The sequence below is a fragment of the Scyliorhinus torazame genome, chromosome 10 (genome assembly GCF_047496885.1).
Source record: "Scyliorhinus torazame isolate Kashiwa2021f chromosome 10, sScyTor2.1, whole genome shotgun sequence".
NCBI classification, from domain to species: Eukaryota; Metazoa; Chordata; class Chondrichthyes; order Carcharhiniformes; family Scyliorhinidae; genus Scyliorhinus; species Scyliorhinus torazame.
Window position 1 is genome coordinate 130,962,120 of NC_092716.1, and position 26,047 is coordinate 130,988,166.

The 26,047-nt window shown below is 52.1% G+C and overlaps 1 protein-coding gene across 1 annotated transcript in view; it reads left to right on the top strand.

The window, feature by feature from the left end:
• Window positions 1-7,317: 7,317 nt before the first annotated feature.
• Window positions 7,318-26,047, top strand: part of madd (MAP-kinase activating death domain) — a 439,970-nt gene continuing 421,240 nt past the window's right edge. The window contains exon 1 of the mRNA XM_072518747.1: window positions 7,318-7,351. The gene's annotated coding sequence lies outside the window, so the exon portion shown is untranslated. The remainder of the gene's footprint in view (window positions 7,352-26,047) is intronic.

Here is a 26,047-nt window from a genome sequence, read left to right on the forward strand (position 1 = left end):
AAGGAAAGAGAAGAGCCATGAGGACTTCCTTCACATGGATCATCATCTTTATGGACATTTGGTTGCCAATGAACGCGAACCCCATGACTTCAAACCCCCCAGCCGTTAATGTTTCACTTCCCCGCAGTACCCAGAGCCCAGTCACCAGCGACACCACATCATCTTGGTGTGCCAGGTTTATAACCTGGTACTCTCTGTCCTATGTAATAGAAACCTTACTGTTTTTTGGCGATACTCTGCTGCATAGTGCAGACTATGCGTCTACGGAAATGGAGGAGAGCCTACCGTGCTCGAACCCCGGTATATAGGATCAGATCCCCTATTTTCGGATACGACCAGACCCCCGACCTCCGCGATCTATAATAAAGAGCATTCACTTGCATTTATTGTAAATAAAGAAATGTAAAGAACTGTTCATGAGCAAATTGTACGATCCTGAGCTTGACTGCCAAGCCAGGAAGACTGATGTATAAACTGCTATGATTTTGTTTGTATGGTTGAGGAAGTTAGAATAATGAAATGTTTAAGTGAGTGTAGTGCATTAAGAATAGTTAGAGGTTCCCAGTTTATTGTTTTGCAATGTTTGTCCCTGTTTGACATAGCGCCCTTAGAATTGTCAGTTAAAAATGTTTTGCATAGCTATGGTCAGTGCAGAGGCCATGAAGGAAGTGCTCCCCCCAGGTCAGGGAATGGAAAGCAACATAGTAATGTGGAGGGAATGTAGCCACTTAAAATGGCCAACTCCCGATTTAAAATGGCGAACGGCAAAGACTGATGGGAAAGACAGCCAACAGGACAAAAATGAGCAGCTGCAGGTTGGCTGTGTATTTACCTCTGGAAAGGTCAGACAAGATCGATACCAGCAACCATCAGCATAACAAAACACCAGCCATCTGCATACTAATGAGCAATCCCCGGGAACAATAAGCAACATTTAGACACACAAAGCAAAACCAGACTCCCCGGCGCCAGCAGGAGCCAACAGAAAGGAGGTGAACGACCACCTCAGGACCGCCCATCGATCAGGGAATCGCTCCAGTATTGGAGAAAATCGAACCAAGCGATTGGGACTAAGTCCAATCACTTGGGACCAGGTACAGGGTCCGCCCCGAAAGGCGGGAAGCCCCTGGGGACTATAAGAATTGAGCCCCAAGTTCAAATCGCTCTCTCTTCACTCTCTTCATTCTTCTCCACCGCTTCTCCAGCTCTCTTCACTCTTCAGCAGCTGATCGAACCTGTAAGTCTTACTTCAACGCTCGCTACGAGATAGGCGCTTCTAGCTACCAATCTGTACCAACTTCGAATCCCGCAGGCTCAGAACCCGAACGAAAGGCCATTTGTTTCCCTGACCTGGTGGGCCAGTTCCAAATTAAGTATAGGCCTGTTAGTTGTAGAAGTAGCTTAGACGTAGAATTTGTGCATGAGTAGCGATTACTGTGTATAATAAATGTGCTTTGATTTAAATCTTACTAATAGGTGTATTGGATTATTGATCATTACTCGGACTTGAACCACGTGGCGGTATCATAAAGATACCTGGCGACTCGAGAGCAAAGGTGATAAAACAGAGCAATTAAACTAAGGCAAAATCAGCAACAACCATCCCGAGGAAGCGGAGGACCGCCTTCTTGTCCTCCGGGGTCTTCATGGCTTTGATCGGCAAGACTTTGTCGGCGTCTGGCCGCGCGCCCTGCTGCGAGATGTGGCTGCCTAGAAACTTAATATCCGATTGACCAAATGAGCACTTGGCCCTGTTGAGCTGGAGACCATGTTCATGAATTCTCTGGAATGCCTTCTTGAGGCGAGCGATGTGTCCCTGGGGCGTTGTGGACCAGATAATTACATTGTTAACGTATACTCGCACCCGCTCGATGCCCTCCATCATCTGCTCCATGATGCGGTGAAATACTTCGGAGGCAGATATGATCCCAAAAGACATCCGGTTATAGCAGTAGCGACCGAATGGGGTGTTGAGCGTGCACAGCTTGCGTCTGGACGCGTCCAGCTGTATTTGCCAAAAACCCTTGGAGGCGTCCAGCTTAGTAAAGAATCTGGCATGAGCCATCTCACTGGTCAACTCTTCACGTTTTGGTATCGGGTAATGCTCCCGCATGATGTTGCGGTTTAGATCCTTATGGTCAATGCAAATGCGAAGCTCCCCTGACGGCTTCTTAACGCAGACCATGGAGCTGACCCAGTCTGTTGGCTCTGTGACCTTCGATATGATGCCCTGGTCTTGCAGGTCCTGTAATTGCTTCTTCAGACGATCCTTGAGGGGCGCCGGCACCCGGCGAGGTGCATGAATTACAGCTTGAGCAGGATTTTATATCGGTATGGGAGCGTGCCCATTCCATCGAATACGCTGTGGTACTGCGTAATAATGCCATCTATGTTGGCTTGCAAGTTTCCATCAGGCGAGACCGTCGCCGGTGATGATGACATGGTGTCATCAGGTTCAGGAAGACGATTTCAAACCGCAGTGTTGCCCTGATCGCCTTGTTGGATACCCCTAGTTGACAGGAGCCACTGGCATTGCCATTGTAGTCAAGGAGCTGGCAGGCCGGTGGAAGAATGCTTGGTCTGGCGCGGATGGTGTCGAGGTCGGATTTTGAGATGAGGTTCGCTGATGCGCCGGTGTCCAGTTTAAATCAGATGAGAGCCTTGTCAACTGTGAGGACAGCAGACCACTCGTCGTCGGGATCCACACTGAGGATCGAGAGGCGTTTCGCGTTGTGGTGGAAGGCAGCGCATGTGTAGTTATGATGCCCACCCGGTATGGGGACTTGAGGCACTCAGCATCAGGGTCTGTTGGGCTGTTGGGATCGGAATCTGGCATGCCTTGTTGTATTGAGCGGACACTTCTGCGCCGCAGCTGAGACCGCTGGCTGCTGAGTGGTGGAGCAGATCTGCAAAGGGCTGCGTAGTGGCCGAGCTTGCCACACTGTAGACACTGGCATCCTTTTGCCGGACTTGCCGCTTTAAATGGGCGGAGCCACAATTTGGACACGTCATGATGCCAGCGTCAGCACGTTCCGTGCGCCATCGTACATGCGCAGTGCGGTCGGTCGACGTACACATCTGTGCAGTCGGGTTGTCAGGCTCGTCGTCTACTCGGTCGTGGCGCGCATGCGCAGGGACCCGGGAAAAGTGCGCGAAACGGCCACTCTCCTCGATGCTCAGGCCCTGCATTTGTGCAATGGCCTGCACCCGTTCCGCTTCGTGAAAGGCCAGCTTTGCAGTTTCTGCCACCCTGATGTGGGAGTAACGATTCTTAGCATGCTCTTGGACAACACACGTCTCGATAGCGACAGAGAGGATCAACTGTTTGACTTTCAAGAGCTGCTGCCAAAGGGAGTCAGAGTGGACCCCGAAAACGATCTGATCCCGGATCATGGAATCAGCCGTCGAGCCATAGTTACATGACTGCGCTAGTCTGGGACATTGCTCACTGTATATCATTCCTGTTAAGATGATATTCAGCTCCCATTATCTCCATGGGAGGTGCAAGTTATTTTCAGTATGGCTTTTATGCTTTTGACGTATCTCTGTCTGGAAACAGGGTAGGGTTCCATTGCCTCTCTCTTCGTATCATCCAAAATAGGTGGGCAGCACGGTAGCACAAGTGGATAGCACTGTGGCTTCACAGCGCCAGGGTCCCAGGTTCGATTCCCCACTGGGTCACTGTCTGTGCAGAGTCTGCACATTCTCCCCATGTCTGTGTGGGTTTCCTCCGGGTGCTCCAGTTTCCTCCCTCAGTCCAAAGACGTGCAGGTTAGGTGGATTGGCCATGATAAATTGCCCTTGGTGTCCAAAAAGGTTAGGAGGGGTTCTTGGGTTACAGGGATAGGTGGAAGTGAGGGCTTCAGTGGGTAGGTGCAGACTCAATGGCCTCCTTCTGCACTGTATGTTCTAAAAGCATTTACATCCTCAGCCATCTTTGGGCTTGTATGTCTATTTTTAAAACCACAGGTCTTATTTACAAGTTCAGTATGTCCATTGTAAATAAATCTTTTTTCCATCACGATGACATATTGCCTTCAAGATGTGCAACAAAGATTCAGTAGAATAATTCCTGCAATGTGAAGCTTATGAAATGAGGAGAAATTAAGGACTGGAGTTTAGAACATTGAAAGGTGATGTGATTTTTAGCTTTAATTGAGAAGAGCTTTCTTCACTTGGAAGTTATGAACCCTAGAAATTCTCTCGCTTTGATTTCTCAGCCAATGAGTATATTACAAATCGGCAGTAATCAATAAAGATCGGGAGACAGTGGGATGTTGAGGATAATCCATTATCATATCGAATGGATACAGTAAGAAGTCTTACAACACCAGCTTAAAGTCCAACAGGTTTGTTTCGAATCACTAGCTTTCGGAGCACTGCTCCTTCATCAGGTGAATGAAGAGGTGGGTTCCACAAATACATATATAGACAAAGTCAATGATGCAAGATGATACTTTGAATGTGAGTCTTTGCAGGTAATTAAGTCTTTACAGGTCCAGATGGTGCGACTGGAGAGAGGGATAATCACAGGTTAAAGAGGAGTGAATTGTTGCAAGCGAGGACAGTTGGTAGGATTTTGCAAGCCCAGGCCAGATGGTGGGGGGTGAATGTAATGCAACATGAATCCAAGGTTCCGGTTGAGGCTGTACTCTTGCGTGAGGAACTTGGCTATCAGTTTCTGCTCGGCGATTCTGCGTATTGCGTGTCCTGAAGGCCGCCTTGGAGAACGTTTACTCGAAGATCAGAGGCTGAATGCCCTTGACTGCTGAAGTGTTCCCCGACTGGAAGGGAATATTTCTGCCTGGCGATTGTCGCGCGATGTCTGTTCATCCGTTATTACGGTATTAGTGTAGAAGATTGTAGTTTAGTCGGGCAGTATGGTCGGCATGGGCTTGGAGGGCCGAAGGGCCTGTTCCTGTGCTGTACATTTCTTTGTTCTTTGTTCTTTATTACAGCATCTGCATGGTCTCGCCACTGTACCAGGACATCCGTTCCTGCAGCGTATGAGGTAGACAATGTTGGCAGAGTTGCACGAGTATGTACCGTGTACCTGGTAGGTGGTGTTCTCACGTGTAATGGTGGTACCCATGTTGATGATCTGGCACACCTTGCAGAGGTTGCCATGGCAGGGTTGTGTGGTGTTGTGAGCTGTTCTCCTGAAGGCTGGGTAGGTTGCTGCAAACAATGGTCTGTTTGAGATTGCAAGGCAAGTTGTCTGAAGGCAAGTAGTAGGGGTGTGGGGATGGTTTTGGGAAGATGTTTGTCTTCATCGATGATGTGTTGAAGGCTGTGAAGAAGATGTTATAATTTCTCCACTCCGGTGAAGTACTGGACATCCAGGACCGGATGGACAACACCCCAGGATTCTAAAAGAGATAGCTGAAGAGATTGTGGAAGTATTGGTAGTGATGTTTCAGGAATCACTGGAGGCAGGGAGTGTCCAAGAGGACTGGAAAGTGTTAATGTAACACCGCTGTTTAAGAAGGGAGGGAGGCAGAAGACGGGAAATTGTAGGCTGGTTAGCCTGACTTCGGTCATTGGTAAGATTTTAGAGCCCATTATTAAAGATGAGATCGCCGAGTACTTGGAAATGCATGATGAAATACAACTGAGTCAGCACAGCTTTGTCAAGGGGAGGTCATGTCTGACAAATCTGTTAAGAGTTCTTTTAGGAGGTAACAAGGAAGTTAGACAAAGGAGAACCAGTGGACCTGATTTATTTAGTTTTCCAGAAGGCCTTTAACAAGGTGCCGCATAGGAGACTGTGAAATAAGTTAAGAGCCCATGGTGTTAAGGATAAGATCCTGGCATGGATAATAATAATAATCTTTATTATTGTCACAAGTAGGTTAAGACTGCAATAAAGTTACTGTGAAAATGTCCTAGTTGCCACACTATGGCGCCTGTTTGTGTACACTGAGGGAGAATTCAGAATGTCCAATTCTCCTAACAAGCACATTTAGGGACTTGTGGGATGAAACCGGAGCACCAGGAGGAAACCCATGCAGACACGGGGAGAATGTGCAGACTCCGCAGACAGTGACCCAAGCCGGGAATTGAACCTGGGTCCTCGGCGCTGTGAAGCAACAGTGCTAACCACTTTGTTATCATGCCGCCCATATAGAGGATTAGCAGAAGACAAAGAGTGGAGATCAAGGGGTCTTTTTCAGGATGGCAGCCGGTGACTAGTGGTGTGCCTCAGGGGTTGGTGTCGGGACCACTATACATTACATTTCACAATATACATTAACAATCTGGAAAAAGGAACTGAAGGCACTGTTGCTAAGTTTGCAGATGATACAAGGATATGTAGAGGATAGGTAGTATTGAGGAAGCCGGGGGGGGGGGGGGGGGGGGGGGTGCTGCAGTAGGATTTGGACAGGCTAGGAGAGTGGGCAAAGAAGTGGCAGATGGAATACAATGCGGAAAAGTGTGAGATTATGCACTTTGGAAGGAGGAATGGAGGCATAGACTATTTTCTCCATGGGGTAAGGTTTAGGGAATCAGAAGCACAAAGGGACTTGGGAGTCCTTGTTCACGATTCTCTTAAGGTTAACGTGCAGGTTCAGTCGGCAGTTAAGAAGGCAAATGCAATGTTAGCATTCATGTCAGGAGGGCTAGATTATAAGAGCAGGGATGTACTTCTGACGCTGTACAAGGCTCTGGTCCCATTTGGAGTATTGTGAGCAGTTTTGGGCCCGTATCGAAGGAAGATGTGCTGGTTTTGGAAACGGTCCAGAGGAGGTTCCCAAGAATGATCACTGAGTGTCTTTAAGACAGAGATAGATAGGTTTCTGATTAATAAGGGAATCAGGGGTTATGGGGAGAAGGCAGGAGAATGGGGATGAGAAAATATCAGCCATGATTGAATGGCGGAGCAGACTCGATGGGCTGAGTGGCCTAATTCAGCTCCTATGTCCTCTCGTTCTTATGATTAAAGGGATTGGTGGGACAGATTGAAAGACCTCCCGGGCATAAATCAACTGCGCCGGGCGAAGACGGTTGGCGGAGAGAGGAAGGTGGTGAGGGTTTGGGGGAAAGTGGTGTGGGGAGATGGAAGGTGGGAGGAGAGGGGAAAGGGTGTGGGGGAAGGTGGTAGGGAGATGGAGGGTGGGGAAGCGGTGTGGGGGGGGGGGAAGGAAGATAGAGGGTGGGGAAAAGGCGTGGGGGTGGGGAAGGGGCCCTCAGTGAATGGGACAGAGCATGCGCAGGAAGGGGCGGGGTTGCCGGACTGTACGTTCTGCGCATGTGCATAGTGGATGTAGGGGCGCATGCGCAGTGTGGGTGTGTGCGGAAGTTGCACAGCGGCTGCGCAAACCGGAGCTGGAGACGAGATGGCAGAAAATTGGTGAGTGAGAAAATGAGAAATAGATAGAGAGAAAGAGGTTGAGACGGAGAGATATAGTTAGAGAGAGACGGTGATGGGGAAGGGATGGACATCGGGCTGTTGACAAGAGTCGCAACGCACGGCTCAGGGAGCCACTGACCCCCCAGCCCCGCCCCCATGGCGTCACCCCCCCCTCCCCCCCATGGCGTCACCCCCTCCCCCAAGGCATCACCCCCCCCAAGGCATCACCTCCCCCCCCAAGGCATCACCTCCCCCCCCCCCCAAGGCATCACCCCCCATGGCGTCACCCCCCCCATGGCGTCACCCCCCCCTCCCCCCCATGGTGTCACCCCCCTCCCCCCCATGGTGTCACCCCCCCTCCCCCCCATGGTGTCACCCCCCTCCCCCCATGGCGTCACCCCCCCATGGTGTCACCCCCCTCCCCCCATGGCGTCACCCCCTCCCCCAAGGCATCACCCCCCCCCAAGGCATCACTCCCCATGGCGTCACTCCCCCCTCCCCATGGCGCCACTCCCCTATTCCCCATGGCGCCACTCCCCCACTCCCCATGGCGTCACTCCCCCCTCCCCATGGCGTCACTCCCCCACTCCCCATGGCGTCACTCCCCCACTCCCCATGGCGTCACTCCCCCACTCCCCATGGCGTCACTCCCCCACTCCCCATGGCGTCACTCCCCCACTCCCCATGGCGTCACTCCCCCACTCCCCATGGCGTCACTCCCCCAGTCCCCATGGCGTCACTCCCCCAGTCCCCATGGCGTCACTCCCCCACTCCCCATGGCGTCACTCCCCCACTCCCCATGGCGTCACTCCCCCACTCCCCATGGCGTCACTCCCCCACTCCCCATGGCGTCACTCCCCCACTCCCCATGGCGTCACTCCCCCACTCCCCATGGCGTCACTCTCCCAGTCCCATGGCGTCACTCCCCCACTCCCCATGGCATCACTCCCCCACTCCCCATGGCGTCACTCCCCCACTCCCCAAGGCGTCACTCCCCCTCTCCCCAAGGTGTCACTCCCCCTCTCCCCAAGGTGTCACTCCCCTCTCCCCAAGGTGTCACTCCCCTCTCCCCAAGGTGTCACTCCCCTCTCCCCAAGGAGTCACTCCCCCACTCCCCAAGGTGTCACTCCCCCGCAAGGTGTGTTCCCCGCCCCCCCCCATCATCCCCTTCACGACACCCCGACCATTGACCTGACTGACACAGTTGACATCCTGTCTCCAAATTGGATTGATGTTTGGGGCCTGTGTCCTCTCGAGCCTCTTGTGAACATCTCTCTATTTGCAGTGAACCTGTTTATATAAAGGATTGTTTTGTGATCTCAGTCGCACCGAATTATTAACAGTGAATGTGAACAATAGCTGACCTCTTATTTGGTCTCCGGTTCCTGTTGTATCTGGAGGCTGAAAGCTGCTTTTGTGTTTTCGTGCTCCCTCAATGTCAGCATCAGCAGCTTTTATTGTAAATAGATTAACAGCTTTGTCAGCAGACACTCACCAAGGGATCTGTCAATATTGTGGAGGCTGTAATCTGTGAGGAGCTGTGCAAAGAGCCAGTGCAGCCAGACAGAGGGATACTTTGGGACATTTCACGACATTGATGGTGAAGCATAAATGCAAGTTGTTCGCTGACCTTCTGATTTGCTGTCCATTGCATTTTAAGAGTGCAACGTTAGATGTAAGATGGTGCACAGAATGATCATGTGGATCAGGTACCAGTGGTGTTGAAGTGGTGAGCATAAAATGTGTTGGCGAGGATAAGGTATGATGCATGCGTAGTTCATATTCAACATCTAAAAAATGTCTTGTTAGCATACCCCTTGGAGGGAGGAAGGGAATGAGCATTCTGGGGCCCTTGCTCCTTGCCCCCCCCCCCCCCGCCCCCCCCTCAACAAAACTCCAATTTGGAAGGCTGATCCAGGCTGGGGTTTGCCCTTCCATGGGTTAATTGCCCCCTCCTCCCCTCTGCCTACTTTCTGTACTGTGCGTGGGAACAGGCGCCACAATGGCGACTAGGGGCTTTTCACAGTAATTCCATACTTACTTGTGACAATAAAAGATTATTATTCTATCCCCAACCCTTCAGGCTAGGGCGGGAGAGCATTGCACAAGGGTTCAACCTGGAACCGTAAGGAGGCTTTGCAGTCGGCTGTTTTTCGGCCATTTGAGTCTGCCTCTTTCTCAGTGTGGGAAGGATTCGCTTGACAATCTATAGCATTCCGCCCATGCAGAAGGAGGCAATTCGGCCTATTGGGTCAGTACTGACATGTCCAGAAGAGCACCCTACACGGGCCCAATTCCCCGCCCTACCCCTGTAACCCCACCTCACCTGCACATCTTTGGACTGTGGGAGGAAACTGGAGCACCCGGAGCAAACCCATGCAGACATTGGGAGGATGTGCAAACTCCACACTGTAACCCAAGGCTGCAATCGGACCAGGGTCTCTGGCGTTGTGAGGCAGCAGTGCTAACCACTGCACCACAGTGCCGCCCTAATAGAGGTTTGACTTGATTGCTCTCGTGATTGTCAACATGCATGTCTTTTAGGCATTGTCAGTGAGACGTGGATTTGTCAGATATTATAGCTACTCTTGTCAGCCAGGAATAATCAAAGTGATAACCCTCAAGAGCCGTGAGCATCGTCTCTCCCTCCAAAGCTGGCAGTGGGCTTCAATGCCATAGTTAAGGTTTAGGGCTGATGGCGATAGTATTTACCACCGAGGCTGATGTGTGATATGCTTGATGAGGGCGGGTGGAAAGGAGCCTTGAGTGATTGGTGGTTTTCTGTGCTGTACCGTCTGTATATTGATGAACCAGCTATATCTAGCTAGGCTGGGGGATGCCGCTTTTCCGTGAGGCCGCTTGCCGCGAGCTGCTGTCTTTGTTCCATGCCCATGTCAGGGAGCTGTAGTTGAATACCTAACCCCTCAGGAGTTGTGCAACCCCCGACCCAGAGTGGTGAGACCGAGCTGGGCACCCAAAAGGAAAGGGAGGTAGAATGGGGAGAGGGTAACAAGCCCAACAGCACCCAGGCCATTCATGTGGGATTTGATAGCATGATGAGTACTGCTTTGGGGAGACAATGGCAAAGCACACAGGACCATTTCTGTGGGGTGTGTAACAGGAACACTGCATGCATATCGAAGGGTATTACAGCTGGTTGCACAATGGTTAGTATTCTGCCTCACAACGGCAGGGACCCGGGTTTAATTCCAGCCTTGTCTATGTGGAGGTTGCATGTTCTCCCCATGTCTGCATGTGTTTCCTCTGGGTGCTCTGGTTTCCTCCCACTGTCCAAAGATATGCTGGTTAGATGGATTGGTCATGCTAAACAAAAATTGCCCTTTAGGTCCAGGGAAGTGCAGGCTAGGTTACGGGGTGGCTGGGAGAGTGGACCTGGGTCGGGTGCTCTTTCGGAGAGTCGGTGCAGACTCGATGGGCCTCCTTCTGCACTGTAGGGATTCTATGATCTTGTGGTGCCGACGGCAAGGGTGAGGACAATATTTGTGGTAGTGGGGAGGGGGTTATTAATGTGGCATGTTTACAGAAAGAGCCCAGTCACACAGACCGTCATTGTGGCAGAGACCCAAAGCTACGCTGAAGCAATGGGGAGAAGCCTGTGGCAAGTCAGTTGCTGCTGATCCGCGGTGGAGGACGTGTGTGTGTTGCGGAATTTACCGAGTGTCAGTAGTATATAGCTTGCTGCTTCTATGTGTTCTTGTTTTTTTTTAATAAATATTTTATTGAAAATTTTTGGTCAACCAACACAGTACATTGTGCATCCTTTACACAATATTATAACAACACAAATAACAATGACCTATTATAAACAGAAAATGAATAAATAATAAATAACAAAAATGAAAACTAACCCTAATTGGCAACTGCCTTATCACAAGTAACACTCTCCAAAAATATAATTTAACAGTCCAATATATAATTATCTGTCGCAACGACCTATACATATTATACAGTATATATTAACAACCCTGAGAGTCCTTCTGGTTCCTCCTCCCCCCCCCCCCCCCCCCCCCCCCCCCCCGATCCTGGGCTGCTGCTGCTGCCTTCTTTTTTCCATTCAATCTATCTTTCTGCGAGGTATTCGACGAACGGTTGCCACCGCCTGGTGAACCCTTGAGCCGACCCCCTTAGAATGAACTTAATCCGCTCTAGCTTTATAAACCCTGCCATGTCATTTATCCAGGTTTCCACCCCCGGGGGCTTGGCTTCTTTCCACATTAACAATATCCTGCGCCGGGCTACTAGGGACGCAAAGGCCAAAACATCGGCCTCTCTCGCCTCCTGCACTCCCGGCTCTTGTGCAACCCCAAATATAGCCAACCCCCAGCTTGGTTCGACCCGGACCCCCACTACTTTTGAAAGCACCTTTGTCACCCCCATCCAAAACCCCTGTATTGCCGGGCATGACCAAAACATATGGGTATGATTCGCTGGGCTTCTCGAGCACCTCGCACACCTATCCTCCACCCCAAAAAATTTACTGAGCCGTGCTCCAGTCATATGCGCCCTGTGTAATACCTTAAACTGAATCAGGCTTAGCCTGGCACACGAGGACGACGAGTTTACCCTGCTTAGGGCATCTGCCCACAGCCCCTCCTCGATCTCCTCCCCCAGCTCTTCTTCCCATTTCCCTTTTAGTTCATCTACCATAGTCTCCCCTTGGTCCCTCATTTCCCTATATATATCTGACACCTTACCATCCCCCACCCATGTCTTTGAGATCACTCTGTCCTGCACCTCTTGTGTCGGGAGCTGCGGGAATTCCCTCACCTGTTGCCTCGCAAAAGCCCTCTGTTGCATATACCTGAATGCATTCCCTTGGGGCAACCCATATTTCTCGGTCAGCGCTCCCAGACTCGCGAACTTGCCATCCACAAACAGATCTTTCAGTTGCGTTATTCCTGCTCTTTGCCACATTCCATATCCCCCATCCATTCTCCCTGGGGCAAACCTATGGTTGTTTCTTATCGGGGACCCCCCCCAAGGCTCCAGTCTTTCCCCTATGCCGTCTCCACTGTCCCCAAATCTTCAGTGTAGCCACCACCACCGGGCTTGTGGTGTAGTTCCTCGGTGAGAACGGCAATGGGGCTGTCACCATGGCCTGTAGGCTAGTCCCCCTACAGGACGCCCTCTCTAATCTCTTCCACGCCGCTCCCTCCTCCTCTCCCATCCACTTACTCACCATTGAAATATTAGCAGCCCAATAATACTCACTTAGGCTCGGTAGTGCCAGCCCCCCCCCTATCCCTGCTACGCTGTAAGAATCCCTTCCTCACTCTCGGGGTCTTCCCGGCCCACACAAAACCCATGATGCTCTTTTCAATCCTTTTAAAAAAAGCCTTCGTGATCACCACCGGGAGGCACTGAAACACAAAGAGGAATCTCGGGAGGACCACCATCTTAACCGCCTGCACCCTCCCTGCCAGTGCCAGGGATACCATATCCCATCTCTTGAAATCCTCCTCCATTTGTTCCACCAACCGCGTTAAATTTAACCTATGCAATGTGCCCCAATTCTTGGCTATCTGGATCCCCAGGTAACGAAAGTCCCTTGTTACCTTCCTCAACGGTAGGTCCTCTATTTCTCTACTCTGCTCCCCTGGATGCACCACAAACAACTCACTTTTCCCCATGTTCAATTTATACCCTGAAAAATCCCCAAACTCCCCAAGTATCCGCATTATTTCTGGCATCCCCTCCGCCGGGTCTGCCACGTATAGTAGCAAATCGTCTGCATACAAAGATACCTGGTGCTCTTCTCCTCCTCTAAGTACTCCCTTCCACTTCTTGGAACCCCTCAACGCTATCGCCAGGGGCTCAATCGCCAGTGCAAACAATAATGGGGACAGAGGGCATCCCTGCCTTGTCCCTCTATGGAGCCGAAAATATGCAGATCCCCGTCCATTCGTGACCATGCTCGCCATCGGGGCCCTATACAACAGCTGCACCCATCTAACATACCCCTCTCCAAAACCAAACCTCCTCAACACCTCCCACAAATAATCCCACTCCACTCTATCAAATGCTTTCTCAGCATCCATCGCCACTACTATCTCCGTTTCCCCCTCTGGTGGGGCCATCATCATTACCCCTAACAGCCTCCGTATATTCGTGTTCAGCTGTCTCCCCTTCACAAACCCAGTTTGGTCCTCGTGGACCACCCCCGGGACACATTCCTCTATTCTCATTGCCATTACCTTGGCCAGGATCTTGGCATCTACATTTAGGAGGGAAATAGGTCTATAGGACCCGCATTGTAGCGGGTCCTTTTCCTTCTTTAAGAAAAGCGATATCGTTGCTTCAGACATAGTCGGGGGCAGTTGTCCCCTTCCCTTTGCCTCATTAAAGGTCCTCGTCAATACCGGGGCGAGCAAGTCCACATATTTTCTATAGAATTCGACTGGGAATCCATCCGGTCCCGGGGCCTTTCCCGCCTGCATGCTCCTAATTCCTTTCACCACTTCTTCTACCTCGATCTGTGCTCCCAGTCCCACCCTTTCCTGCTCTTCCACCTTGGGAAATTCCAGCCGATCCAAGAAGCCCATCATTCTCTCCCTCCCATCCGGGGGTTGAGCTTCATATAATTTTTTATAAAATGTCTTGAACACTCCATTCACTCTCTCCGCTCCCCGCTCCATCTCTCCTTCCTCATCCCTCACTCCCCCTATTTCCCTCGCTGCTCCCCTTTTCCTCAATTGGTGTGCCAGCAATCTGCTCGCCTTCTCCCCATATTCATACTGTACACCCTGCGCCTTCCTCCATTGTGCCTCTGCAGTGCCCGTAGTCAGCAAGTCAAATTCTACATGTAGCCTTTGCCTTTCCCTGTACAGTCCCTCCTCCGGTGCTTCCGCATATTGTCTGTCCACCCTCAAAAGTTCTTGCAGCAACCGCTCCCGTTCCTTACTCTCCTGCTTCCCTTTATGTGCCCTTATTGATATCAGCTCCCCTCTAACCACCGCCTTCAACGCCTCCCAGACCACTCCCACCTGGACCTCCCCATTATCATTGAGTTCCAAGTACTTTTCAATGCACCCCCTCACCCTTAGACACACCCCCTCATCTGCCATTAGTCCCATGTCCATTCTCCAGGGTGGGCGCCCTCCTGTTTCCTCCCCTATCTCCAAGTCCACCCAGTGTGGAGCGTGATCCGAAATGGCTATAGCCGTATACTCCGTTCCCCTCCCCTTCGGGATCAACGCCCTTCCCAGCACAAAAAAGTCTATTCGCGAGTAGACTTTATGGACATAGGAGAAAAACGAGAACTCCTTACTCCTAGGTCTGCTAAATCTCCACGGGTCTACACCTCCCATCTGCTCCATAAAATCTTTAAGTACCTTGGCTGCTGCCGGCCTCCTTCCAGTCCTGGACTTCGACCTGTCCAGCCCTGGTTCCAACACCGTATTAAAATCTCCCCCCATTATCAGCTTTCCCATCTCTAGGTCCGGAATGCGTCCTAGCATCCGCCTCATAAAATTGGCATCATCCCAGTTCGGGGCATATACATTTACCAAAACCTCCGTCTCCCCCTGTAGTTTGCCACTCACCATCACGTATCTGCCCCCGTTATCCGCCACTATAGTCTTTGCCTCGAACATTACCCGCTTCCCCACTAATATAGCCACCCCCCTGTTTTTCGCATCTAGCCCCGAATGGAACACCTGCCCCACCCATCCTTTGCGTAGTCTCACCTGGTCTATCAGTTTCAAGTGCGTTTCCTGTAACATAACCACATCTGCCTTAAGTTTTCTTAAGGTGTGCGAGTACCCGTGCCCTCTTTATCGGCCCGTTCAGCCCTCTCACGTTCCACGTGATCAGCCGGGTTGGGGGGCTTCCTACCCCCCCCCTTGTCGATTAGCCATCCCCTTTTTCCAGCTCCTCACCCGGTTCCCACGCAGCTGTATCTCCCCCTGGCGGTGCCCCCCCGCCCATCCCCTCCCATACCAGCTCCCCCCTCTCCCCAGCAGCAGCAACCCAGTAATTCCCCCCTCCCACCCCCCCCCCCCCGCTAGATCCCCCGCTAGCGTAATTACTCCCCCCATGTTGCTCCCAGAAGTCAGCAAACTCTGGCCGACCTCGGCTTCCCCCCGTGACCTCGGCTCGCACCGTGCGACGCCCCCTCCTTCCTGCTTCTCTATTCCCGCCATGATTATCATAGCGCGGGAACCAAGCCCGCGCTTCTCCCTTGGCCCCGCCCCCAATGGCCAACTCCTCCACCTCCCCTCCTCCCCCCATTACCACCTGTGGAAGAGAGAAAAGTTACCACATCGCAGGATTAGTACATAAAACTCCTCTTTCCCCCCTTTTGAACCCCCCTCTTCACCCCCCACATTCGCCCCACCACCTTGTTCAAACGTTCTTTTTAATAACCCGCTCATTCCAGTTTTTCTTCCACAATAAAAGTCCACGCTTCATCCGCCGTCTCAAAGTAGTGGTGCCTCCCTCGATATGTGACCCACAGTCTTGCCGGTTGCAGCATTCCAAATTTAATCTTCTTTTTATGAAGCACCGCCTTGGCCCGATTAAAGCTCGCTCTCCTTCTCGCCACCTCCGCACTCCAGTCTTGATAAACGCGGATCACCGCGTTCTCCCATTTACTGCTCCGAGTTTTCTTTGCCCATCTAAGGACCATTTCTCTATCCTTAAAACGGAGGAATCTCACCACTATTGCTCTAGGAATTTCTCCTGCTCTCGGTCCTCGCGCCATCACTCGATATGCTCCCTCCACCTCCAACGGACCCGCCGGGGCCTCCGCTCCCATTAACGAGTGCAGCATCGTGCTCACGTATGCCCCGACGTCCGCTCCCTCCGCACCTTCAGGAAGACCAAGAATCCTCAAGTTGTTCCTCCTTGCGTTGTTCTCCAGTGCCTCCAACCTTTCCACACATCGTTTCTGATGTGCCTCATGCGTCTCCGTCTTCACCACCAGGCCCTGTATGTCGTCCTCATTCTCGGCTGCCTTTGCCTTCACGACCCGAAGCTCCCGCTCCTGGGTCTTTTGTTCCTCCTTTAGCCCTTCGATCGCCTGTAGTATCGGGGCCAACAGCTCTTTCTTCATTTCCTTTTTGATCTCTTCCACACAGCATTTCAAGAACTCTTGTTGTTCAGGGCCCCATGTTAAACTGCCACCTTCCGACGCCATCTTGGTTTTTGCTTGCCTTCCTTGCCGCTGTTCTAAAGGATCCACTGCAATCCGGCCACTTTCTCCTCCTTTTTCATCCGTATCCAGGGGGGATTCCCTTCTGGTTTACCGCACAGTGTTTTTAGCCGTCAAAATTGCCGTTGGGGCTCCTATCAAGAGCCCAAAAGGCCGTTTCACCGGGAGCTGCCGAAACGTGCAACTCAGCTGGTCATCGCCGCACCCGGAAGTCCTATGTGTTCTTGTTAATGTCCAGACATGGTCTACTGTTTACATAAAAAATCCCATCACAGCCGTGTCTAATTTTCTCTCGCTCTCTGAACTGCTTTCCTCTGTAAGGTAGCAGCTTTAGTTCTGTTTTTTTTTTAATCCCTTTACCTCTGATTGCGCAGGACGCTGCGGTTTTACGGCTTGGGAGTCAGCATTCTCGGAGCACAACCACATTCAGCTGCAGAATGCCAACTTTCTTTTTGTTCTTAGGATTTGAGCTTCTCTGGCTAGACCAGCATTTATTGCCCATCCTTAATTGCCCTTGAGAAGGTGGTGATGGTGAGCTGTCTTCTTGAATCGCTGTAGTCCATATGGTGTGTAGGTACACCCACAGTGCTGTTAGGGAGGGAGTTCCAGAATTTTGACCCAGTGACAGTGAAGCGACGGCGATATATTTCCAAGTCGGGGTGGTGAGTGACTTGTGGAGGTGGAATTTCCAGGTGGTGGGATTCCCAGGTATCTGCCGCTCTGTCCTTCTGGGTGGTAGTGGTTGGGTTTGTTGCCGAAGGAGCCTTGGTGAGTTCTTCCAGTGCATTTTGTAGAATAGAATTCCTGCAGTGCAAAAGGAGGCCATTCGGACCATCAAGTCTGCACTGACCCTCTGAAAGAGCACCCCCACCCCCCCAACCCTATTCCCGTAATCCCACCTAACTTGCACATCTTTGGACTGTGGGAGGAAACCGGAGAACCCGGAGGAAACCCACACAGACATGGGGAGAACGTGCAAACTCCGCACAGTCACCCGAGATTGGAATAATTAAAACCGGGTTCCTGGCACGGTCAGGACACCATGTAGCCTGTAGATGGTACACATGGCCGCTACTGTGCGTTGGTGGTGGAGGGACTGAATGTTTGCGGAAGGAGGAGCAATCAAGCGGGCTGCTTTGTCCTGGATGGTGTCAAGCTTCTTCAGTGTAATTGAAGCTACACCCATCCAGGCAGAGTTCCTGGCTTGTGCCTTGGTAGGCGGTGGACAGGCTTTGGGGAGTCAGGAGGTGAGTTAATTGCTGCAGGATTTCTAGACACTGAGCTGTAACTGCTGCTGCATTTGGGAGCACCTTAGCCCAGTTGATGCACTGTGCTGTGTCTGCACAAAACTGCAAACCAACCGTGCAGGCTGGACCTCCATCACACATCTGTGTACATAGTGAGTGCCGCAGTGCCAGTGAGGGAGTGCTGCAGTATCAGAGGCTCAGTACTGAGAGTGTGCTGCACTGTCAGAGGGTCAGTACTGAGGGAGTGCTGCACTGTCAGAGGGTCAGTGCTCAGGGAGTGCTGCACTGTCAGAGGGTCAGTGCTGAGGGAGTGTTGCACTGTCAGCGGGTCAGTACTGAGGGAGTGCTGCACTGTCAGAGGGTCATGAGGTCATGTCAGGAAGGGGCATGAAGTCCTGCAGCAGGATTTCAGGGAGCTAGGCAGAAATTTAAAAGACAGGACCTCTAGGGTTGTAATCTCGGGATTACTCCCTGTGCCAGTGAGGCTAGAAATAGGAAGATAGAGCAGCTAAATACGTGGCTAAACAGCTGGTGTAGGAGGGAGGGTTTCCGTTATCTGGACCACTGGGAGCTCTTCTGGGGCAGGTGTGACCTGTATAAGAAGGACGGGTTGCATCTAAACTGGAGAGGCAAAAATATCCTGGTTGTGAGGTTTGCTAGTGTCACATGGGAGGGTTTAAACTAGTATGGCAGGGGGGTGGGTACCGGAGCAATAGGTCAGAAGGTGAAAAAATTGAGGGAGGACTAGAGAATAGGGCTCGGAGGAAGAGCAGACAGGGAGATGTTGCTGAAAACAGCGGGACTGGTGGCCTAAAGTGCATATGTTTTAATGAAAGAAGTATGAACTGAGAGCTTGGATTAGTACTTGGAACTATGATGTTGTTGCCATTACAGAGACCTGGTTGAGGGAAGGACAGGATTGGCAGCTAAACATTCCAGGATTTAGATGTTTCAGGCGGGATAGAGGGGGATGTCAAAGGGGTGGAGGAGTTGCGCTACTGGTTAGGGAGAATATCACAGCTGTACTGCGGGAGGACACCTCAGAGGGCAGCGAGGCTATATGGGTAGAGAGCAGGAATAAGAAGGGTGCAGTCACAATGTTGGGGGTTTTAGTACAGGCCTCCCAACATCCAGCGGGAGATAGAAGAGCAGATACGTAGACCGATTTTGGAAGGAGTAAAAGCAACAGAGTTTTTGTAATGGGAGACTTTAATTTCCCCAATATTGACTGAGACTCACTTAGTGCCAGGGGCTTGGATGAGGCAGAGTTTGTAAGGAGCATCCAGGAGGGCTTCTTAAAACAATATGTAGATAGTCCAACTAGGGAAGGGGCTGTACTGGACCTGGTATTGGTGAATGAGCTCGGCCAGGTGGTAGAAGTTTCAGTAGGGGAGCATTTCGGGAACAGTGACCACAATTCAGTAAGTTTTAAAGTACTGGTGGACAAGGATAAGAGTGGTCCTCGGGTGAATGTGCTAAATTGGGGGAAGGTTAATTATAACAATATTAGGCAGGAACTGAAAAACCTAGATTGGGGGCGGATGTTTGAGGGTAAATCAACATCTGACATGTGGGAGGCTTTTAAGTGTCAGTTGAAAGAAATTCAGGACCGGCATGTTCCTGTGCGGAAGAAGGATAAATACGGCAAATTCCGGGAACCTTGGATATCGAGAGATATTGTAGGCCTCGTCAAAAAGAAAAAGGAGGCATTTGTCAGGGCTAGAAGGCTGGGAACAGACGAAGCCTGTGTGGAATATAAGGAAAGTAGGAAGGAACTTAAGCAAGGAGTCACGAGGGCTAAAAGGGGTCACGAAAGGTCATTGGCAAATAGGGTTAAGGAAAATACCAAGGCTTTTTACATATACATAAAAAGCACGAGGGTAGCCAGGGAAAAGGTTGGCCCACTGAAGGACAGGCGAGGGAATCTATGTGTGGAGCCAGAGGAAATGGGCGAGGTGCTAAATGAATACTTTGCATCAGTATTCACCAAAGAGAAGGAATTGATTGATGTTGAGTCTGGAGAAGGGTGTGTCAATAGCCTGGGTCACATTGAGATCCAAAAAGACGGGGTGTTGGGCGTCTTGAAAAATATTAAAGTAGGTAAGTCCCCAGGGCCTGATGGGATCTCCCCAGAACACTTCAGGAGGCTAGAGTGGAAATGTCTGAGGCCTTGACAGAAATAATTGGGTCCTCACTGTCTTCAGGTGATGTCCCGGAGGACTGCAGAATAGCTAATGTTGTTCATTTGTTTAAGAAGGGTCGCAAGGATAATCCAGGGAACTACAGGCCGGTGAGCCTTACGTCAGTGGTAGGGAAATTACTGGAAAGAATTCTTCGAGACAGGATCTACTCCCATTTGGAAGCAAATGGACGTATTAGCGAGAGGCAGCATGGTTTTGTGAAGGGGAGGTCGTGTCTCACTGACTTGATAGAGTTTTTCGAGGAAGTCACAAAGATGATTGATGCAGGTAGGACAGTGGATGTTGTCTACATGGACTTCAGTAAGGCCTTTGACAAGGTCCCTCATGGCAGACTAGTACAAAAGGTAAAGTCACATGGGATCAGGGGTGAGCTGGCAAGGTGGATACAGAACTGGCTAGGTCATAGAAGGCAGAGAGTAGCAATGGAAGGATGCATTTCTAATTGGAGGGCTGTGACCAGTGGTGTTCCACAGGGATCAGTGCTGGGACCTTTGCTCTTTGTAGTATGTATAAATGATTTGGAGGAAAATGTAACTGGTCTGATTAGTAAGTTTGCAGACGACACAAAGGTTGGTGGAATTGCGGATAGCGATGAGGACTGTCAGAGGATACAGCAGGATTTAGATTGTTTGGAGACGTGGGCGGAGAGATGGCAGATGGAGTTTAATCCGGACAAATGTGAGGTAATGCATTTTGGAAGGTCTAATGCAGGTAGGGAATATACAGTGAATGGTAGAACCCTCAAGAGTATTGAAAGTCAAAGAGATCTAGGAGTACAGGTCCACAGGTCATTGAAAGGGGCAACACAGGTGGAGAAGGTAGTCAAGAAGGCATACGGCATGCTTGCCTTCATTGGCCCGGGCATTGAGTATAAAATTTGGCAAGTCATGTTGCAGCTGTATAGAACCTTAGTTAGGCCACACTTGGAGTATAGTGTTCAATTCTGGTCGCCACACTACCAGAAGGATGTGGAGGCTTTAGAGAGGGTGCAGAAGAGATTTACCAGGAGGCTCGGTGCTGAGGCGGGGCCGCCCAGCCGGAGGATCGACGCTGAGGCGGGGCCGCCCCGCCGGAGGCTCGGCGCTGAGGCGGGGCCGCCCCGCCGGAGGCTCGGCGCTGAGGCGGGGCCGCCCCGCCGGAGGCTCGGCGCTGAGGCGGGACCGCCCCGCCGGAGGCTCGGCGCTGAGGCGGGGCCGCCCCGCCGGAGGCTCGGCGCTGAGGCGGGGCCGCCCCGCCGGAGGCTCGGCGCTGAGGGAGTGCCTCACTATGTTTTTTTTGCAAAATTTAAAGTACCCAATTATTTCTTTGTTCCAATTAAGGGACAATTTAGCGTGGCCAATCTACCTAACCTGCACATACTTGGGTTGGTGGGGTGAAACCGGGAGAATGTGCGAACTCCACACGGACTGTGACCCTGGGCCGGGATTCAAAACGGGTCCTCAGCGCCGCAGCCCCAGTGCTAACCACTGCGCCACATGCCGCCCCGGGAGCGCTGCACTGTTGTCACACTGCTTGATCTTTCTCTTGAATGGATTGACAAGTTCCCATGGCACTCTCAGAAGATGAGACATATTCTTGATGTCGCTGCCTATACCTGTCCATTAGCAAAGAAGTGTACCATTGAGTATGAGGGAATCACAATGTTGCTGTTTGGAACGTCTCTGCTGCCAATGCCAATAGTAATTCCACTTCAATGTCACTCTGCTGGTGAAGCACTCTGGGATATCCTGGTGTTGTCAGCAACACGATGGCGGCATGATAGCACAGTGGGTAACACTGTGGCTCCACAGCTCCAGGGTCCCAGGTTTGATTCCCGGCTTGGGTCGCTGTCTGTGCGGAGTCTGCACGTTCTCCTTGTGTCTGTGTGGGTTTCCTCCGGGTGCTCCGGTTTCCTCCCACATGTCCCGAAAGAGGGGCTGTGAGGTAATTTGGACATTCTGAATTCTCCCTCTCTGTACCCGAACAGGCGCCGGAATGTGGCGACTGGGGGTTTTTCACAGTAACTTCGTTGCAGTGTTAATGTGAGCCTACTTGTGACAATAAAGATTATTAAAACTTAAAAATTCTTTCAGCATCCGCTCTGGCAAGTCTGCACAGGATCTTCTATGTTTCAATAAGGTCACATCTCATTCTTCTAAACTCCAATAGATACAGGCCAAAACTGTTCAACCGGTCCTCATAAGATGACTCCTCCATGCATCCCAGGAATCAGTCTGCATTTATATCCTTTCTTAAATAAGTAGACCAATTCCCCTTGCAATGAATGACAACATTCTGCTTGCCTGCCTCATGATATACTTGCATGCTAACGTTTTGTGATTCATGTGCCTGGAAACCAAGATCCCTCTACCTCATAAAAGCAAATTACTGTGGATGCTGGAATCTGAAACCAAAAGAGAAAATGCTGGAAAATCTCAGCAGGTCTGGCAGCATCTGCAGGGAGAGAAAAGAGCTAACGTTTCCAGTCCCTTAGCACTGCTGCCTCACTGCTTCAGGGGCCCGGGTTCAATTCCAGCGTCAGGTGACTGGTGCTTCCTCCCCGTGTCTGCGTGGGTTTCCTCCGGGTGCACCGGTTTCCTCCCACAGTCCAAAGATGTGCACGTTAGGTGGATGGGCCATGATAAATTGCCCTTAGTGTCCAAAAGGTTAGGCAGGGATACGGGGATCGGTGGAGGCTTGGGGTTAAGTAGGGTGCTCTTTCCAAGGGCCGGTGCAGACTCAATGGGCAGAATGGCCTCCTCCTGCATCGTGAATTCTGTAATACAGTTGACAGGTACTGGGATGCAGCTCCACAGGACAGCATTACACACCTTCATTCCTTGCCTCTATCATTGCCACAACTGTGTGTGGGGACTTCACTAGGCAGTGGGGAATGGCAACCGAGACTTCATCACTGTGTCTAATGCGCAGAGGTCCAGCCTGGAACCTTGTTTATCAGCCCCAGAGCAGAAATACGTACAGGGAGGGTCAGTGACTCCTCAATGCTCGGAGTGAGCGAGGGTCAGTGACTCCTCAATGCTCGGAGTGAGGGAGGGTCAGTGACTCCTCAATGCTCGGAGTGAGCGAGGGTCAGTGACTCCTCAATGCTCGGAGTGAGCGAGGGTCAGTGACTCCTCAATGCTCGGAGTGAGGGAGGGGCAGTAACTCCTCAATGTTCGGAGCGAGGGAGGGTCACTGACTCCTCAATGTTCAGAGTGAGGGAGGGTCAGTGACTCCCCAATGCTCGGAGTGAGGGAGGGTCACTGACTCCTCAATGCTCGGAGTGAGGGAGGGTCACTGACTCCTCAATGCTCGGAGCGAGGGATGGTCAGTGACTCCTCAATGCTCGGAGTGAGGGAGGGTCAGTGACTCCCCAACGCTCGGAGTGGGGGAAGGTCAGTGACTCCTCAATGCTCGGAGTGAGGGAGGGTCAGTGACTACTCAATGCTCGGAGTGAGGGAGGGTCAGTGACTCCTCAATGCTCGGAGTGAGGGAGGGTCACTGACTCCTCAATGCTCGGAGTGAGGGAGGGTCAGTGACTCAATGCTCGGAGTGAGGGAGGGTCAGTGACTCTTAAATGCTCGGAGTGAGGGAGGGTCAGTGACTCCTCAATGCTCGGAGTGAGGGAGGGTCAGTGACTCCTCAATGCTCGGAGTGACGGAGGGTCAGTGCCTCAATGCTCGGAGTGAGGGAGGGTCAGTGACTCCCCAATGCTCGGAGTGGGGGAGGGTCAGTGCCTCAATGCTCGGAGTGAGGGAGGGTCACTGACTCCCCAATGCTCGGAGTGAGGGAGGGTCAGTGAGTCCCCAATGCTCGGAGTGAGGGAGGGTCAGTGACTCCTCAATGCTCGGAGTGAGGGAGGGTCACTGACTCCTCAATGTTCGGAGTGAGGGAGGGTCACTGACTCCTCAATGCTCGGAGTGAGGGAGGGTCAGTGACTCCTCAATGCTCGGAGTGAGGGAGGGTCAGTGACTCAATGCTCGGAATGAGGGAGGGTCAGTGACTCTTCAATGCTCGGAGTGAGGGAGGGTCACTGACTCCTCAATGTTCGGAGTGAGGGAGGGTCAGTGACTCCTCAATGCTCGGAGTGAGGGAGGGTCAGTGACTCCCCAATGCTCGGAGTGAGGGAGGGTCACTGACTCCTCAATGTTCGGAGTGAGGGAGGGTCAGTGACTCCTCAATGCTCGGAGTGAGGGAGGGTCAGTGACTCCCCAATGCTCGGAGTGAGGGAGGGTCAGTGACTCCTCAATGCTCGGAGTGAGGGAGGGTCAGTGACTCAATGCTCGGAGTGACGGAGGGTCACTGACTCCTCAATGCTCGGAGTGAGGGAGGGTCAGTGACTCCTCAATGCTCGGAGTGAGGGAGGGTCAGTGACTCAATGCTCGGAGTGAGGGAGGGTCAGTGACTCCTCAATGCTCGGAGTGAGGGAGGGTCAGTGACTCAATGCTCGGAGTGAGGGAGGGTCAGTGACTCCTCAATGCTCGGAGTGAGGGAGGGTCAGTGACTCCTCAATGCTCGGAGTGAGGGAGGGTCAGTAACTCCTCAATGCTCGGAGTGAGGGAGGGTCAGTGACTCCTCAATGCTCGGAGTGAGGGAGGGTCAGTGACTCCTCAATGCTCGGAGTGACGGAGGGTCACTGACTCCTCAATGCTCGGAGTGAGGGAGGGTCAGTGACTCCCCAATGCTCGGAGTGAGGGAGGGTCACTGACTCCTCAATGCTCGGAGTGAGGGAGGGTCAGTGACTCCCCAATGCTCAGAGTGAGGGAGGGTCACTGACTCCCCAATGCTCGGAGTGAGGGAGGGTCAGTGACTCCTCAATGCTCGGAGTGGGGGAAGGTCAGTGACTCCTCAATGCTCGGAGTGGGGGAAGGTCAGTGACTCCTCAATGCTCGGAGTGAGGGAGGGTCAGTGACTCCCCAATGCTCGGAGTGACGGAGGGTCACTGACTCCCCAATGCTCGGAGTGAGGGAGGGTCACTGACTCCCCAATGCTCGGAGTGAGGGAGGGTCAGTGACTCCTCAATGCTCGGAGTGAGGGAGGGTCAGTGACTCAATGCTCGGAGTGAGGGAGGGTCAGTGAGTCCCCAATGCTCGGAGTGAGGGAGGGTCAGTGAGTCCCCAATGCTCGGAGTGAGGGAGGGTCACTGACTCCTCAATGCTCGGAGTGAGGGAGGGTCAGTGACTCAATGCTCGGAGTGAGGGAGGGTCAGTGACTCAATGCTCGGAGTGAGGGAGGGTCAGTGACTCAATGCTCGGAGTGAGGGAGGGTCAGTGACTCCCCAATGCTCGGAGTGAGGGAGGGTCACTGACTCCTCAATGCTCGGAGTGAGGGAGGGTCAGTGACTCCTCAATGCTCGGAGTGAGGGAGGGTCACTGACTCCTCAATGCTCGGAGTGAGGGAGGGTCAGTGACTCAATGCTCGGAGTGAGGGAGGGTCACTGACTCCTCAATGCTCGGAGTGAGGGAGGGTCAGTGAGTCCCCAATGCTCGGAGTGAGGGAGGGTCACTGACTCCTCAATGCTCGGAGTGAGGGAGGGTCACTGACTCCCCAATGCTCGGAGTGAGGGAGGGTCAGTGACTCAATGCTCGGAGTGAGGGAGGGTCACTGACTCCTCAATGCTCGGAGTGAGGGAGGGTCACTGACTCCTCAATGCTCGGAGTGAGGGAGGGTCACTGACTCCTCAATGCTCTGAGTGAGGGAGGGTCACTGACTCCCCAATGCTCGGAGTGAGGGAGGGTCACTGACTCCTCAATGCTCTGAGTGAGGGAGGGTCACTGACTCCTCCATGCTCGGAGTGAGGGAGGGTCAGTGACTCCTCAATGCTCTGAGTGAGGGAGGGTCACTGACTCCCCAATGCTCGGAGTGAGGGAGGGTCACTGACTCCTCAATGCTCTGAGTGAGGGAGGGTCACTGACTCCCCAATGCTCGGAGTGAGGGAGGGTCACTGACTCCTCAATGCTCTGAGTGAGGGAGGGTCACTGACTCCTCAATGCTCGGAGTGAGGGAGGGTCAGTGACTCATCAAAGCTCGGAGTGAGGGAGGGTCAGTGACTCCCCAATGCTCGGAGTGAGGGAGGGTCAGTGACTCCTCAATGCTC